The sequence below is a fragment of the Danio rerio genome, chromosome 15 (genome assembly GCF_049306965.1).
Source record: "Danio rerio strain Tuebingen ecotype United States chromosome 15, GRCz12tu, whole genome shotgun sequence".
Classification (NCBI taxonomy): domain Eukaryota; kingdom Metazoa; phylum Chordata; class Actinopteri; order Cypriniformes; family Danionidae; genus Danio; species Danio rerio.
This window is the reverse complement of record NC_133190.1, coordinates 5,056,681-5,073,658: the sequence shown is the minus strand read 5'-3', so window position 1 is coordinate 5,073,658 and position 16,978 is coordinate 5,056,681. Positions and strand designations below refer to the sequence as shown.

General features: G+C 41.2%; 1 protein-coding gene and 1 long non-coding RNA gene across 2 annotated transcripts in view; one reads left to right on the top strand and one right to left on the bottom strand.

Moving 5' to 3' along the window:
• Positions 1-4,481, bottom strand: part of LOC141378013 (uncharacterized) — a 56,260-nt gene extending 51,779 nt beyond the window's left edge. The window contains exon 1 of the long non-coding RNA XR_012391277.1: positions 4,335-4,481. This is a non-coding gene — a long non-coding RNA (uncharacterized lncRNA). The remainder of the gene's footprint in view (positions 1-4,334) is intronic.
• Positions 1-16,978, top strand: part of brwd1 (bromodomain and WD repeat domain containing 1) — a 1,114,832-nt gene that overhangs the window by 1,082,501 nt on the left and 15,353 nt on the right. The gene's annotated exons all lie outside the window — the stretch shown is intronic.

Genomic DNA, 16,978 nt, shown 5'->3' with positions numbered 1-16,978 from the left:
TTCACCCCGGCATCCTAGCCAAGTTTGCCTACTGGCCTCTGTCCATCATGGTCTCCTTCCCATCCCCATATCATAATTGGCTTCATCCCGCTGTCTCCTTTCCACCGATCAGCTGGTGTGTGGTGTGTGGTCTGGTGCAAAACGGCTGCTGTCATGTCATCCAGGTGGATGTTGCACACAGGTGGTAGATGAGGAGATTCCCCCCTATGTGTAAAGCGCTTTGAGTGCCCAAAAAAGAGCTTTATAAATGTAAGCAATTATTATTATTATTATTATTATAAACCAATGACTGTAAAAAATATGGATGACGCGACAGCCCCTTTTCCCATTGAACGCCTTGAGGGCAAAACGCCTGCTTGACGGGCACAAACTGTCGCAAAAGACTGCTGAAATTGGAGCCTTGACATGCGCAGAAGGACTGTCTGATGGAGCCAGAGGAGGAGCCGCGAAAATGAGTCGAGCTTCCAACCAAACGCTTTATGTAAAATCAACCACGCCCCCCGAACTTCTCAGCATGTGTTTGCTTTTATATCAACACAAATGGATGTAATAACGTTAACAAATATGAAGGTTTTTTTTATATTCAATCGCGCCAGCTCCGGGCCGCAGCGCATAACCTACTTGCGGCGTCGCGGGCTGATTTCGGCACTCGGCTGCCGCATCTGGCTCGATTGACTCGGGCTGGAATCGGGCATTGAGTCCAGGCATCCGGAGTAGGTCCAGCAGAGGTAGTCAGTCTGAGCTCTGAGGGGTAAGTCTCCGGCAGATGAGAATCTAGCCGAACTGGTCCGAGTGTATTTTGCCATCTGGGTGGCTAGGCGTGTATCAGCAAACTAATAAAGCCCGAAAAAAGCCCTGACCTTAGCGAATAAACAGTGTTCCACCAGATCATGTATGTCAGAAACTATAGTTTACTGCTGAACTCATTTTGTCATGGTAAAATAACACAGAAATCGAATAATAACACTTCAGTCTCCTGCCGAAGCTCAGACGCGCTGCTTTGAGAAACTGTCAATCACAGCTGTCAATCACGATGACACGCCCAGCATTAAATTACTGCTAAAAACAAACTGTTTACAAAAATGAAGATCTGCACCTATTTCAGCACAATAACCAGTGCCTTAATCGACCAGAACCATCATTCGGGACATTTTATTGCAAGTGTAATAATTTTTTTTATTTGGGCTCAAGTCTCCTTCATTAACACGGAAGAGGCGGGCTTTATGACTTGTACTGCAGCCAGCCCCCAGGGGGCGATCTAACGGCCGAGACCTTCACTCAAACGCAGGCTTGCGGCACACTTGTTATAAACCCATATGAAACAGTCCCTTAAAGTCACGTCTTATTTTCAGTTTCTTGCGCGCTTCACAATACAAGCGTACCGAGCCCGAGTGAACCGTGCTCTGGCACACCTCTTCCAACCAGGCCAGGGCTGGCCAACTAAACCGCGCCTAAGCCCGATTCCGAGCACTCACACTCCTCAAACGGTCCGGGAAATGCGCCTGGGCACGGTTCAGATAGTATAGTTGGAGTGCGCCCTGAGTTTCTTTCTTCTGTTGAATACAAAGGAGTATATTATGAAGCATGCTCAAAGCTGTAACCATTGACCTCCATAGTGCTCGTTTTCCTTACAATGATGTTACAGGTTTTTAGCTTTCTTCAAAAATGAAGAGCCTAATTTACTGTAGATTAAAACCGACCAAATTGTGTATTTGTTTTATTTAGTGATGCTGTTTGTTAGTGTGTGTGTGTGTGTGTGTGTGTGTGTGAGAGAGAGAGTGTGTGTGTGTGTGGCCACAGATGAGAAATAATTAACTGTTAACAGCATCAATTTAATTACTGTACAGTAGTAAAGTTTACGGCCATCTGAAAGTAGGAGCCGGAGAACCGACAAAGTTTTAACAAATTCATTCATTCATTCATTCATTTTCTTGTCGGCTTAGTCCCTTTATTAATCCAGGGTCGCCACAGCGGAATGAACCGCCAACTCATCCAGCAAGTTTTTACACAGCGGATGCCCTTCCAGCCGCAACCCATCTCTGGGAAACATCCACACAGACATGCACACACACACACTCATACACTACGGACAATTTAGCCTACCCAATTCACCTGTACCGCATGTCTTTGGACTGTGGGGGAAACCGAAGCACCCGAAGGAAACCCATGCAAAGGCAGGTAGAACATGCAAACTCCACACAGAAACGGGAACTGAGCAGAGGCTTGATCCAGCGACTCAGCAACCTTCTTGCTGTGAGGCGACAGCACTACCTACTGCGCCACTGCCTCACCAGTTTTAACAAATAATTATTAATAAAATGGATGACAGCTCCTCATGGAGACTGCCATCTAAACCAAAACCGACAGATGGCAGCTCCTCATGAAGACTGCCATCAAACTGAAAACAAAAGTAAAACAACATGTCCGGGCCCGGTCTTCTCTTGGTTTCCTCTGCCATCGTTCCTTCTCTTATAGTCAAGAGCTTCTTTCATGGGATTCGAGGCCGGTGTGCTTCACAGGTGTTTTTCATCTGTGGCCAGCCTCATTTCGTTCCCCCAGCTCTCAGCCCCACCCTCCTCGCCACATACCCCCATCTCCCATCACAGGCCAGAGACCTATGAGATGGGCCGAAAGAAAAGGAGATTGAAAAAAAAAAAGAAAGACAGTAGACCGAGAGAGGTAAAATAAAATAAAATTGGTGTTCGGTTCTCCAGACACGCTGCCACTCGGTCCTAAACCAGCTGAGAGATGCGACGATGTGTTGGGAGCCCTGTGGAGGAATCTATCCATCCGTCCATCTTCTGGGGTCTGGCGGCGGTTCTTCTGGCTGGCTGAGAGATGGATGCAGGCTACGGCATCATGGCGGGTTGCAGCAATTCCCCCGGGTTTTCTGGGATGGCTTCCTTTAGCGCTTTTCCTTCCAGTGGTGAGCCCTGCGTCCCCTGCTCCTCCCCATGAGACGGCAGCAGGCAAATCCTTTCCTCAACTCCGGGCAGACGAGCGGGTTTCTTCCCAGGGCCGGAGTGGGACTCTTTTTCAGCCCTGGAGTTTCAAGCCTTAGACCGGCCCACCTCAGTTCACCACTGACTATATTAAAATAAGGTCATTTGTCAGCGCAATAGCCTAGTGGTTAGCGTGCCGACATATGGTGCAATAGCACGTCAGGACGTCGCGAGTTCGAATCCTGGCTCGTAACATTTCCCTATGCTATCCCCTTTCTCTCCCACTTCACTTCCTGTCTCAATACTGTCCTATCTAATAAAAGCAAAAAGGCCAAAAATAAATCTTAAAAACAAATAATATTAAAAATAAGGTCATTTCTAATTCAGTTTTTAATTACCCTTTCACATCTTTTTTTTTTTGAGAAAACAGCTGTTTTAGAACTTCAAATGTTCAAGAACCCTTACAGTATTATATGTCTTAACAATAAAAATGAAAAAAAAAAAAGATACTCAGACGAAGACCGAACCCGGGTTGGCAGCATCATAACCTAACGTGCTAACCACTCTACCACAACAGCTGTACATTTAATGGTGACTTATCTAGTTATATCATCATTAACCTGCAGGCTGCATCTTGCTCACGAGGCTACGAGAAAATAGATAAAAAGAGCAGAGCTGCGGTAAAATAATGAATAAGAAGGCTGTGGTCAAGTAAATAAATAAATTATTTTTAAAAAGGTGTGACTGCTGAGAGCAACAGATTCTGGAGCTAGGGACACCGGCCCTCGTGGCCAAAAAACAGACCGGCCCACCGGGAATTCTCCCGGTCCTCCCGATTAGCCAATCCGGGCCTGTTTCTTCCCCACTCAGGTTAACTCCCGAACACTCGCCCTCCCTCTCAGTGGCAAGGGCAATTGGACAACGTGTCCCTCCTTCTCCCGGGTTTTGGCACCACTGTAAAGAGGTTTACGGCCACCTGATAATCGGAGGCGAAATACTGACAAAGCTTTAACAAATACTTGTTAATAAAAGAAACGGCAGCTCCTCACAGAGACCGCCATCAAAACCAAAACAAACGATCGGCAGCTCTTTATGGAGACTGCGGTCAAACGGAAAACAAAAGTAACACAACATGTCCGGGCTCGGTCCTCTCTCGGCTTCCTCTGCCATCGTTCCTCCTCTTATAGTCCAGAGGTCCTTCCGTCAGATTCGTTTTGTTCCCACAGCTCTCAGCCCTGCCCTCCTCACCACAATGACATTTTTCAGTTAAATAACAACAACTATTAACAGATAATGCTGCGCTTTTTCAGACGATTAATAATTTACACTATGTCTACAGAGCTTTTCATTTGTATGTGAATGACCTTTTCAGAATCTACCTCTTCCACTCACCTGGAAACCTCACAGGGATCTTGCGAATGTAGCTGAGAAAGTAACAACATAATAGCAGGCATCTCAACCTCAGTTGAAGATTAGCTGAAGGTTTCGCAGCTTCCAGGGCTGGTGGTGGTGTTGCAAGAATGTTGGGCTTTTAAAAGCAAGACCCAGGTGGTTAGAGAGCTGAGAAGCCTCTCCACTTCTTATTAGCGTTGCCATGGAAACCAGGCATGGAAAGGGGGCCGATAAGCGCAGGGGTGCCGTGCCGTGGAAGTGTGGAAGACACAGGTGTGACAGTCTGTCTGCATTCGACTTTACGTGGAACATTCCTGCTTCTTTAAGAAGATACAGTGACACACAGTACAATACGAATGATTGTTACTTGTCACAGTACATTTAGTGTCATTTAATGTTACTGTATAATTAAAAGGGCAGTTCACACTAAGCTTAAAATTCTGTCGTCGTTTACTCATCCTCCATAGTTTTTTTCTATTGAACACAAAAGAAGATATTTTGGCAAATGTTGAAAACCTGTAATTGACTTGCATAATAATGCATACTATGGAAGTCAATGGTTACAGGTTTCTAGCATTTTTCAAAATATCCTCTTCTGTGGATTAAAGAAATGAATTTAAAAAGAACTGGAAACATTTGGGGTAATATTAAACAAATATTAATTTCAGGGGGAACTACCCCTTTATTGCTCTTAATAGGGTATATGCCAAGCTAGTGCTGTTCCCATGCTGATATACTTCCGGTGACCTGTTATTGTGAACTTTTTTCCATTTTATACGGTTCCTTATACAGCATCGATGTTGTAATGTCATTAAAATACATTCAGTTAAATAAACTTTAGCATTTATTTGGTTGCTCAAGCGTAAAACGAGACAAAAAGCTGTTTACTCGCACGCGCCCGTCAGAATCGGCAGGCTAACGCAGAAGCTCCATTGAATATACTGGCGTAAAATAAATGCTCATATTATAAAGATATGGCGGGGGAAATGTAATTTAATGCAGTGCTTCTTGTACAATCTGAGACCCACTTTAAATCGGATATCACTCAGCTAGTGGAGATCGCTGATTTTTAAAGAAAACAGACCTTAAATGCACCGGATTTTGCATTGGCATTCAATTCGCCGGAAGCGCTTAACCCAGGTTACTGGCAAATTAAAAGTCCTATTAGCATGCTTCGGCATATACTCCATTCATTTATGGGTGCACAATATGTTTATTCAGTATTGCGTCACATTAACCTCTGACTGGTTTACTTACTATAGTTTTTTTCTTGCTATAGAAGTCAATGTTTACAAATTTCTACTATTTTTCAAAACAACGTCTTTTATGTTTAACAATAAAATGATACTCAAAAAGGTTTTGAAACACTTGAGGGTGAGTAAATAGTGAGCAAAAATAAATTTCGGGGTGAGCTATCCCTTTATTACTCATTTCTATTTATTTTTGAGTTGTGTTCACAATAGACTCATTTAATATTGTGTAACAACTACTGACATCCATAGTATACCTTTTTCAAACAATAGAAGTTTATGGTTACAGGTTTCTAACATTTTGTAAAATATCATCTTTTAAGTTAAACGATAAAATCACACGTCTAAGGGTCGGAAACACTTAAGGGTAAAAGCACACGTCTAAGGCCCCGTTTACACTAGTGCGTTTTAGTTTTAAAACGGCGTTGTAGAATGAAAACGATCCGCGTCCACACTCGCGTTTTACCCAGCGTTTCTGAACTGCTCTCCGTCCACACCAAAACGCTGAAAACGCACATCACGTGACCACACACACACTCTCGGGCAAGCGCTGCAGCTCATCTACCCAGATGAGAGCTCTGCTTGTCGGACTGCTCATCAAGCATCTCCCGCTGGATCTAATCTCACTATATTTGCTAAACGTGATATTTCATTCATGTTGTTGTCTTTATCTAACGACATAGGCCAATTCCCTGACTTTGGTCATTGGAATCTATTAAGTTACTTGTTCACGGGTAACATGTTTTGGTTAAGTGCAAAGATAAGTTAATGATTAATCCAGGTACATTGACTGATCGCTTGCCTTTATTTCCTACAATGTATAAACTTATTGTATGTTACACTTTTAAAATTATCGATTATTAAAACTGATATTCAGCAAAAGAGAGGGTGCGTTTCGTATTTTCACTAAAATTGAAAGGAGGCAGTTGTTATCGGCTCCGTTTTGTTATAAATATCCACACAGTGAAGATGACGCCCATATATGCAGCACGATGCCTCAACATTTCTGCTGTCTGTTAAGTTGCTAATATTAAAATGAAAATAGGCAGTTCCTTAAATCATGTTTACATTTTATTGTTGAGAAAGTGAAACAACGTAGCCAAGGTGATGTGAATGAAGTTATAAAGTACACTGTTCCCTTTGAAGATTTACCCGTGTCCTCGGTATGTTTTCCATATCAAACTGAGAAGGGGGAGACTGCAGCCTTGATCAAACTTGCGAAGTCTTAACTTACAAGAAGAGGATGCGAGACTGAACTGTGTGTGGGCTACTTAATATTGAGGAAAAGCCCCAATCAGATAGGCGAACGTTTGCAGCCCCGCCTCCGTTTTCAGATGTCTCCGTCTTTCCCCATCCACACTGAGACGGAGCAGCAGCGTTTTTAGAATGAAAACGGCCTCTCCAGCGTTTTCAAAAAGCTCCGTTTTTGGCGCTCGAGAACTCCGGCGTAGTGTGGACGGATGGCGTAACCGTAGCAAAACTTATGCGTTTTCAAACTAAAACGCACTAGTGTAAACGGGGCCTAAGGGTCGGGAACACTTAAGGGTAAAATCACACGTCTAAGGGTCGGAAACACTTAAGGGTAACACTTAATTTAAATTTCGGGGTGAACTATCCCCTTAATGCACATTTTAATTTATTTATGAATGCACAATATAATTATTTAATATGGTGTCACATTAACCACTGCCTTTCATGATATACCTTTTTCCTACTATGAAAGTCAATAGTTACAGGTTTTTAACATGTTACAAAATATCTTCTTCAGTGTTCAACAATAAAATCGTAAAGATTTGGAAACAATTGAGGGTGAGTAAATAGTAAGCAAATCTTAAATTTCACGGACGAAAATGTTGATGGTTGGGTAGTCGCAAGAGAAATTAAAGTGAACAGCGGACAGGGAGGGAGGGCGGTTGAGGAGAGGGATCGGTAAAATGAGGTGCCGGACCAGATTTCAGAGGTTCTGGATCCGGCACAAATTAAGCCCTGAGGGTAAGTAAATAAGCAAAAATTATTTTTGGGGTGAACTATCCCTTTAATGCTCATTTTGATTAATTTATGCGTTGACAATATTTCTTTACATGTTCTCCCTGCGCTTCGGGTGTTCCAGTTTCCCCCATAGTCCAAAGACATGCGGTACAGGTGAATTGGGTAAGCTAAATTGTCCATATAGTGTACGAGTGTGTATGAATGTTTCCCTGACATGGGATGCTGCTGGAAGAGCATCCACTGCGTTAAACGTGCTGGATAAGTTGGCGGTTCATTCCGCTGTGGCGATCCCGGATTAATAAAGGGACTAAGCCGAAAAGAAAATGAATGTATGAATATATCTTTAATATTGTGGCACATTATTTCTTAGAGATGGGTTGTGGCTGGAAGGGCATCCGTTGTGTAAAAATGTGCTGGATAAGTTGGCGATTCATTCCGCTGTGGTGACCCCGGATAATAAAGGGACTAAGCCGACAAGAAAATGAATGAATGAATGAATTGTGGCACATTAACAAATAATTTTCATAGCATATGTTTTTACGACTATGAAAGTCAATGGTTACAGGTTTCTAACATTTATCAACATTGTGTTCAACAATTAAATGATACTCCTGAAGATTTTAAAACACTTGAAGCCGAGTAAATAGTTAGCAAATATTTCGAGGTGAACTATTCCTTTAATACTTATTTTAATTAATTTATGGGTAGACAATATATTTATTTAATATTGTGTCACATTAACCACTGACTTCCATGGTATACCTTTTTCTACTATGGAAGTCAATGGTTACAGGTTCAATAAAACCTATTTGTATTCAACAAAAAAAGTAACTCATAAAGGTATAAACACACTTTAGGGTAAGTAAATTTAAATTTTGCGGTGAACTCTCTCTATAATGCTCATTGTGTTCACAGTACACTCAAAAATATTTTGTTTAACTCGTTCAAACTACTTAATTAAAATGAGCTGAAACAACACAGTTCTTGGGATTTTATTGGGACAACTTACATTTTTTTTTGTTCAATCCACATAACTTAATTGATTTGTGTTGGAACAACGATGAATGACTTGTGTGGAACCCTGCATTTTTTTACAGTGTATGTTTATTTAACACTGTGTCACATTTTTAATAGCAAATTTCATTCCACTGACTTTAGGTTTCAGGCACACTTGAAAGAAACCTCCAGAGAAGCCCATATTAGCATGTTTTAAAATGCAAGTATTTATTAATGAAATAGGAAATACACTTTAAAGGGCACAATATGGTAAAAAAAATCGACTTTTCAAGCTGTTTGGACAGATACGCGTGTAAGTATAGTGTATACACCGTCATATTGGGGTGATATAAACACACCTAGTGCTTTTTTCTTTCAATTTAACAACGTAAAAACGGTGGACCAATTAGATCAGTTTTCAGAGCGACCGCAACTTAACGTAGCAGTGCGGCCCCCCTGCCGACCAATATTGATTGACAGGCAGTGTCATGCATTTTGGAATTCTGGGCGTGGGTTTTTGTCTGGGTGCACACGGCGGTGCTTCAAGTCGGTGGCTGGTCGCTGCGGACAGCCGCCGACTTGAGGGCACCGTTGTGTGTGTTTAGAAACCTGTGTTTAGAGTTCTAAAATGCGTGGCGCAACGATTCGGGACACTTCATGTTTCTGCCATGCCACAGAGAGTGTCTGGTGTGCCGTGTCGCGGCTTCGAGCGGCGCATCCGGTGCCTCAGTCAAAGTTAATTCAGTGTGCGTGGTTATTAGTCTCTGTGTACAAGCTCGGCACTTGAAACTAGCACACAGTTGGCTCTAAAACTATACAGAGACACAAATGATTTTGTACTCTCTGCTTGGTCTGTGTCCTAGTCATACATGCACGGCTGAATGCTGATCCTAGCTTAGCTTCTCTCTGTCTGCCTGTCTGTTGCAAACACAGAGCGTGGGAGCTCTTGGCTCCGCCCCTTTGTTACGTTGGGCGGAAAGCCGAAACTAATTTTCATGTGAAGCAACACGCCCCTAAAACAGCGAGCTGTGTAAACGCCCACAACATGACACTTTTGAACACATTATAATAAAAACATCTGAACTGTGTTGAACTGAACCTAAACTGGCACTCTCAGAATACACTTAATATTAATATTAAATCATAAAAAATGGGTTTAACTTTGCGCCCTTTAAAAGTTGGAAGAGTAAGGACTTAAAAGACGTTTAGGGACTGAAGATGATGAAGAAGACCAAGTTATGAAGTCATTTTTCACTGTTCTTTCCACCAGTGACCGTGATACATAGTGTACATTTAACGTGTGCCAAATACAATACGATTTCCATTTTAAAAAAAAAACATTATTTTTCTGAGGCATGCAGAAGCAGTTTTGTACGTTCAAACATATCAAACATTTCACAACTGATCTATTATATCAGTGGTTCTCAAAGTGGGGGTCGAGACCCCCCGAGGGGTCGCGGGGCAATGAAGGGGGGTCGCCTGGTGATTTCCAAAAATCTATTTATTTTTATTAAACCATAAGAATTAACATATTTTATCCATAACTATACCGAAAATAAAAATAGTCGTTTATAGTTACTATATACTATATAGTTACTATAGTAGCTTATAGTTACTAGTTCTATTGGATTGCGACCCCTGGGGTAATTACATTATATTAAAGGCAGCAATAGCGTCAGATGCATTTTGATTTTATAACATCAGGTTATACTTTCTGGCACATTTAAAGCACTGACACAAATTTAATTGGTGTGTCTGCGTCATTGCATGCAAGGTTTCTGTATTTAACCACCTCAGAGGATATTGGGGGTCGCGAGTCACTGGCATTGTTATTTTGGGGGTCGCGGGCTGAAAAGTTTGGGAACCCCTGTATTATATGACATAAGAGTAGTCTTGATACGCAAAAATACACACACACACACACACACACACACACACCTCTAATTGCACCAGCTCTGGTTTATCACTTAGTGTGGCTTTCTCAGCCTCTCTCTGTGGCCCACACACTCCCTCTGGGTGAACGTGTCTCATTAGGGGACCTGAGTTTGACAGCAGAAGCAAACTTTGTGGGTGTGTGGAACATCTGTAGCACCACCTGTGATGTGTCAGTTTAGTGGCAGGCAACAAACACACTGTTCTTTCATCGCAAAAGACATGACACTAAAACGTTTAGCTTCGCTGCTTTCAGCTGGGGAAAACAAGTTGTTTATCATTTAGATGAAGATGTCCAAAATGTTTACACAGAGAGAGAGAGAGAATTTATTATAACGTAGTATTATTGTTCATCCTAAAATATTGTTAAATATACTGTTAATTATCATGAATGATCTTTTTTTGTAATCATTACTACTATGTGATTTGTTTTATTCAATGTACCTGTAAACATCACTAATGCTTTGGCAATACATATGTAACATTTGCCTTGCCAATAAAGTGAGCATTTCATAAAAACAATATTCATATGTACACTACACTCCCCGAATAAATGGAACAATGTTGTACCAAAGAAGGTACAAACCCTTGTCACTGGGACAGTACCTTTTTATGCAACAGAATTGTACCTTAAGACAAAGAAACAAATTTGTGGGAGGAAAAAGGAGAACCTGGGGGAAGCCCAAGTGAGCATGAGGAGAACATGTAAACTCCGCACAGAAATCGTCTGGTTTAGTAGGGACTTTAACCAGTGACATTCTTGCTGTGAGGCAACAGTGCTAGTCACTGGGACACTGTGCCGTCCAATCTGGAAAGGAGGGTGAGTAGGGGTGGCAGGGGAGATTCTTCAGAACAAAGATACTGAGATAAGAAAGTCCAGCCTGATCTCACGAGGAAACGCAAGTATTTTACGTGTTGTCAGTTTAGCGTCTAATTCGCACAAATTCGTACGAGTTCAGTCGTGTGAAAATGTACAATTTTAAAAAGGAGGTGTGGCATCTAACCCCAACCGTCATTGGGTGATGAGCAAATCGTAGTAAATTGTACGAATTAGATCGAACTAATTTATGCGAATTAGCCACTAGATCAAAAAGTTACGAATTGCTGTGAGATTTATAGTGAGTTGGGAATCGTCTGATTGGTGAATCTTGTGATCGGTAATGCAGGACCAGCTGTGGACAATCATGAGCATGTGATTTCTTCACTTAGTCAATTATTTTACTTACCAAGCCACATCAAACTATTTTGAAGTAAACAAAGTAACTGATAAAGTAAATAGAAAAGAGACATGAGAAGTTTCATCAAAGAATTATCCTTTTGTGTTGCTTGTAGCTTATTAAAAGTCAAACAGTTTAGAAATTACATAAGTGTGTAAATATTGACATCATATATATATATATATATATATAGATATATTACGGCCAAATAGATAGTTGTACAGTCTTGAAAAAAATCCTGAACCAAATCAAACAAATATCCTTTCAGCAATGTCTGGTTCCATCGATTTTTAATGTTTGTTTTCCCAGTCCACAGCTGTCCTCCTACAGTTTTATAAGCTAAAATGTGTCTCTCTGAGCTGAAAATCACTGGATTATACCTCAGTGTTTGTTTTCCTCAACACTCTCTTAACATCTGACCTGTCTATATTTGGCTGATTTTCTCAGGTGGAGAGTCTCTTAACTCAGTAATTACACTCTTCTTTACAGCTCGGTGCACAGACATCAGAGGTGGGTAGAGTCAAAACTTTTACCAAAACATTTACGCGAGTCCAATGAAAACTAGAGAAAAATCCAGTATTTCAGTTTACGTCAAGACTAGTTACACATTTCTATGAGAAAATGTTTATGAGTAAAACCTGTTTAAAAAGTCCCTTTGATAGGTACTGTTTTGAAAGCAGACGTGACAATGGAGTTGAGGGTGCAGCTTTCATGTGCAGCTTTATTGGTAACACTTTACAATAACAGTACATGATTAATACGTAAACCTAACATTATTATAAACTAATGATAAGTTAATATATGCACGAATCATGAACTAACTTCACCTACATGAGTCACATGAGTTCATGTGTGAAAAATGGCTACCTTAGTTACTTTTTAGTACATGATTGTTTGTTAATTAATGTTTAAATTATCATGTTAGTTTATACTTAACTTCCCTGCTGAAAAATCTAGCTTTAACCAGCCTAGGCTGGTTGGCTGGTTTTAGCTGGTTGACCAGGCTGGTTTTAGAGGGGTTTTAGCCATTTCCAGGCTGGTTTCCAGCCATTTCCAGCCTGGTCTTAGATGGTCAGACTGGAAAATCCAGCTAAAACCAGCTTGACCAGCCTGGTTTAAGCTGGACATAGCTGGTTTTAGCTGGTCATCTCCCAGCCTGACCTGCTAACACCAGGCTGGAAATGGTTACACTGCAAGATGGATCAGCGACAGGGGCTTTCACATTGCATGACTTTACAATAGTAAGAATCGCCAACAACTTTGTCCATACTACGTCTCACAGCCAAAAACATGTAGTATATCTTTAGTTTTTAACTACATGACAAGAAAGAAGCCTGCTCACCTTGTTTTGAAGGGAATTAGCAATATCCGTAGAACCGTAGTTGTTTCAGAACACTGCTCTGAAGTGTTTCAAAACACCTACAGTAGGTCATGTGACTAAAGTCATTTAAAGAATTGGTCATTTCACAAGCTTTTCGAGACCAGGAATACCTGGTGAATCTGTGTTTGACTGACGTGGTTGGAAACAAAATGACTTTTGTTAATTTTTTATGACCAAAACAACAAAAATTTATTCATATTTCATTTATTCATGTTTCAACACAAATGTATTCATTATTATTCAATAATAAAACAAAACACATTACGAGGGGCGGCGCGGTGGTGCAGTGGGTAGCGCTGTCGCCTCACAGCAAGAAGGTTGCTGGTTCGAGCCTCGGCTAAGTCAGTTGGCGTTTCTGTGTGGAGTTTGCATGAGTTGGCGTGGGTTTCCTCCAGTTGCTCAGGTTTCCCCCACATTCCAAACACATGTGCTATGGGTGAATTGGGTAATATGAGTATTGTATGAGTGTGTATGGGTGTTTCCCAGTGATGGGTTGTTGGTGGAAGGGCATCCGCTGCATAAAACATATGCTGGATAAGTTGGCGGTTCATTCCACTGTGGTGACCCCTGATTAATAAAGGGACTAAGCCGAAAAGAAAATGAATGAATAATAATAGGAAAAAAGCTACTTTTGTGAGGCGATACAATAAATGGGGTCCTTGGGTTGGCTATAGCCTCAGGGCCCAGTATGATCTTCATCCAGCCCAGTATTTATGCATATTTTGTCTAATAGTCCACCATTGTTTATTTAATTGTCAAGTATTTGAACATATCAATAGACTGAACACATAAAACACATGCACATAAAGTCACTCCTTTCACCAAGCTGGATGCATGTTATTGCACACATAATAGTTAAAGGGCCATGAAACCCCCTCGTTTCAGCAGGGTGTTTTCACACCTCTACTTTGGAAAAAGTCAGAAAAGTGGGCGTGTCCAGCTCTGTTTAGGGGGGAGTGTCGGAGGAAGAAAAGAGGCTTGGTGTGGGAGTGTCTATTTGGGCGCGCTGAATTTCAGAGTCAAAACACACAACCACGGCGGACAATGTGTCTTTGTTTACATGGGCATCTGTAGTCGAATTATTTGCCAAATTATTAAATGGTGGAATTTAACTGCAGTTTGGCTCTTTCATTCAGGGAATTCATTCATGTCCCTCCCGACAAACGTGATATTTGATTCGAGGAACTGCTCTAAAGCGTGTATTTTTCATGCAGTGTTTGATACCGCACGGCGAATGAGAGAAAAAAAAACTCAGCATTTCCCGGAAACTTAGATGCACACGGCAGGTAGTGTCAGGTAGTGTGTTATTCCGGTCACAAAATCCAACACGAGGTTATAGTTTGGTTGTAACTGTTAGTGCTAACTTGTTTACACTCGGTGCAATAGTTTGTTTGATACGAATAAAATACGAACTGAATAAACAAAGAGCACTGGTCGCTCACTTACCAAATCTGTAGAGACAGGACAATCACCAGCAACTAGAGCCGCGTCTTTATTTAGAGGAGACTACAAGCGAATCCGGATCTCAGCGTTTGCAGATGAGAACAGCTCTCAGGTAAACAATAATCCTCCTTAGACACGTAAGTTATTGTTGTCGCGCGTCGCATACACTGTTAATCCACACGTGAGTCTGAGCTCTCACAGAGAGAAAATTAAACAAAACTTAACTGCAGCAAACTATAAAAGCAACACTTCACGCTTGTTTTGCCAACACAACGTGGCGTCTCTGTCGTCTAAACACTGTGACAGTAATGAATATTAATGAAGTTGCACAATAGAGCGCGCTGATTAGTTTGAACCAAGCCTTACTCATGCATTAATGCAACACACTGTAAGACGTAATAAGACACACTCTGGCACAGACGTCCAGTCTGCACGCTGGAATACACGCTATTATGTCATGGCCGTGACGCAGCTTCAAAAATTAGTTTCAAACCGGAAGTACGAATTTGCTTGAAATAGCGCAAAAACAACCAATTTACTCTTTTTAGTGAAATATAGGTGTCCTAATAGTGTTTTTAGCAGTGTGGGACACATATACGACTGTCAACAGCTCAAAAAATGTGTTTTGGTGTTTCGTGACCCTTTAAAAACACACACAAAAAACCAAGAATGTCTTGTAAACACCTCCCTTAACACAAGACTGTCTTGTTACTTGGATTTCACTCTGAATGTAAATGCCTGTCGTATTATTTAGTGTAGATGTTCATGATGTTTGGCAAAAGTAATACAAACTGTCATGTGTAAACACTATTCCTGCAGAGCTGGTTTTATAATGAGCATATTTTTGATGGATATCAGAGATTGGTTGTACAACTGTCATTCATTCAGATAAACTAGCATAGAAACCACAAATCTATAGTAGGCGTATTAGGCATGTTTTGCTGTAAGGCTTGTGACCTTTGCAGAAAAGAGTTTCAGATGTTCATATAATCTGACATGCTGCCAACATGTTAGCGTAATTGAGGTGAAAATTGTACCTGCATGATGACAATATTCCAGGCAATTGCTCCAAAATAAGAACACTCAGATGAATGCTAAATATACAGTTGAAGTCAGAATTATTAGCCCTCCAGCTTTAGACAAGTAATAGTTAGAGAATATTCCAGATCCCCATCGATTTTTCTTTATTAACGCTATACTTGTGAATCCTATGAAAAACTGATTAAAAAAAACAAACAAACTGATGAACATTTATCTGATAGCCTGTAAGAAATTCATAACCAAAAAAAAAGGTTACCGCTTGAAATACCTCAAATTAGTGACTGGTTTGACAGCTCTGAAGCCTGTACGAATTGTAGCCTCAGTTTCCTGTTCTTAGCTGACTGGAGTGGCACCCAGTGTGGTCTTTTGCTGCTGTAGCCCATCTGCCTCAATGTTGGGCTTGTTGTGCGTTCAAAGACGCTCCTTTGCCCATCTCAGTTGTAACGAGTGGTTATTTGAGTTACTGTTGCCCTTCTATCAGCTGGAACCAGTCTGGCCATTCTCCTCTGATTTCTGGCATCAACAAGGCATTTGCGCCCACAGAACTGCCGCTCACTGGATATTTTCTCTTTTTCGGACCATCCTCTGTACACCCTAGACCTGTTTGTGCATGAAAATCTCAGCAGTAGATCAGCAGTTTCCAAAATACTCAGACCTAATAAAGTGACCAGTGAGTGAATACACATACACTCATACATATATATAATCTTGAATCTGATTGGCTGATAGCCGTGATGTATTTAAGTAATATCAGCACCCCTACAGCCTCTTTACCCTTTGTGTATTACTCCGCCCACATACAGCCAGCAGAAAGCAGACACTACAGATCTAAAGTTTAAAAGACGCTTGCTCAGCTGTTTAACTGTCAGCTTATGATTTGAATCCAACGCGGAAGAAAGTAGTTCCTCATACACAAGGGTTTTTGAGACTCTCCATGTTTGATTTTGTTTTTATATACACAATTATGCCGCCAAACTGTTGTATAAACGCAATATCACACTAGTAGCAATGCAATATTGCTTTATTGGCACTGGTGGGGGCACTAACAACGCACGCCTCCCACCAGTGCTTATATACAGCCATATCGCACTGCTAATGGTGTAAAATTGCTCATATGTACATTGCTTAAAGGTTCAGGACACCCTGGAGAACTTTTTTTTATATTAACAGATGTGTGTGTGTGTTGAGCATCAGTTAAGACAATGTTAGCACCTGTCAGCTTTATTTATGGGGAAAACTGGATAATTTTTAGCTTTTGTCAGCTAATTTCAGCTTCCGGGTTTAAAATGATTTTTGGGGCGGGATCAAAATCGGCGACGAGTGCAATGATGATGCGTCGGTTTCTCATTATTATTCATAGCGGAGTTTTATTATCCTATAAGAAGAGCCGGCTGC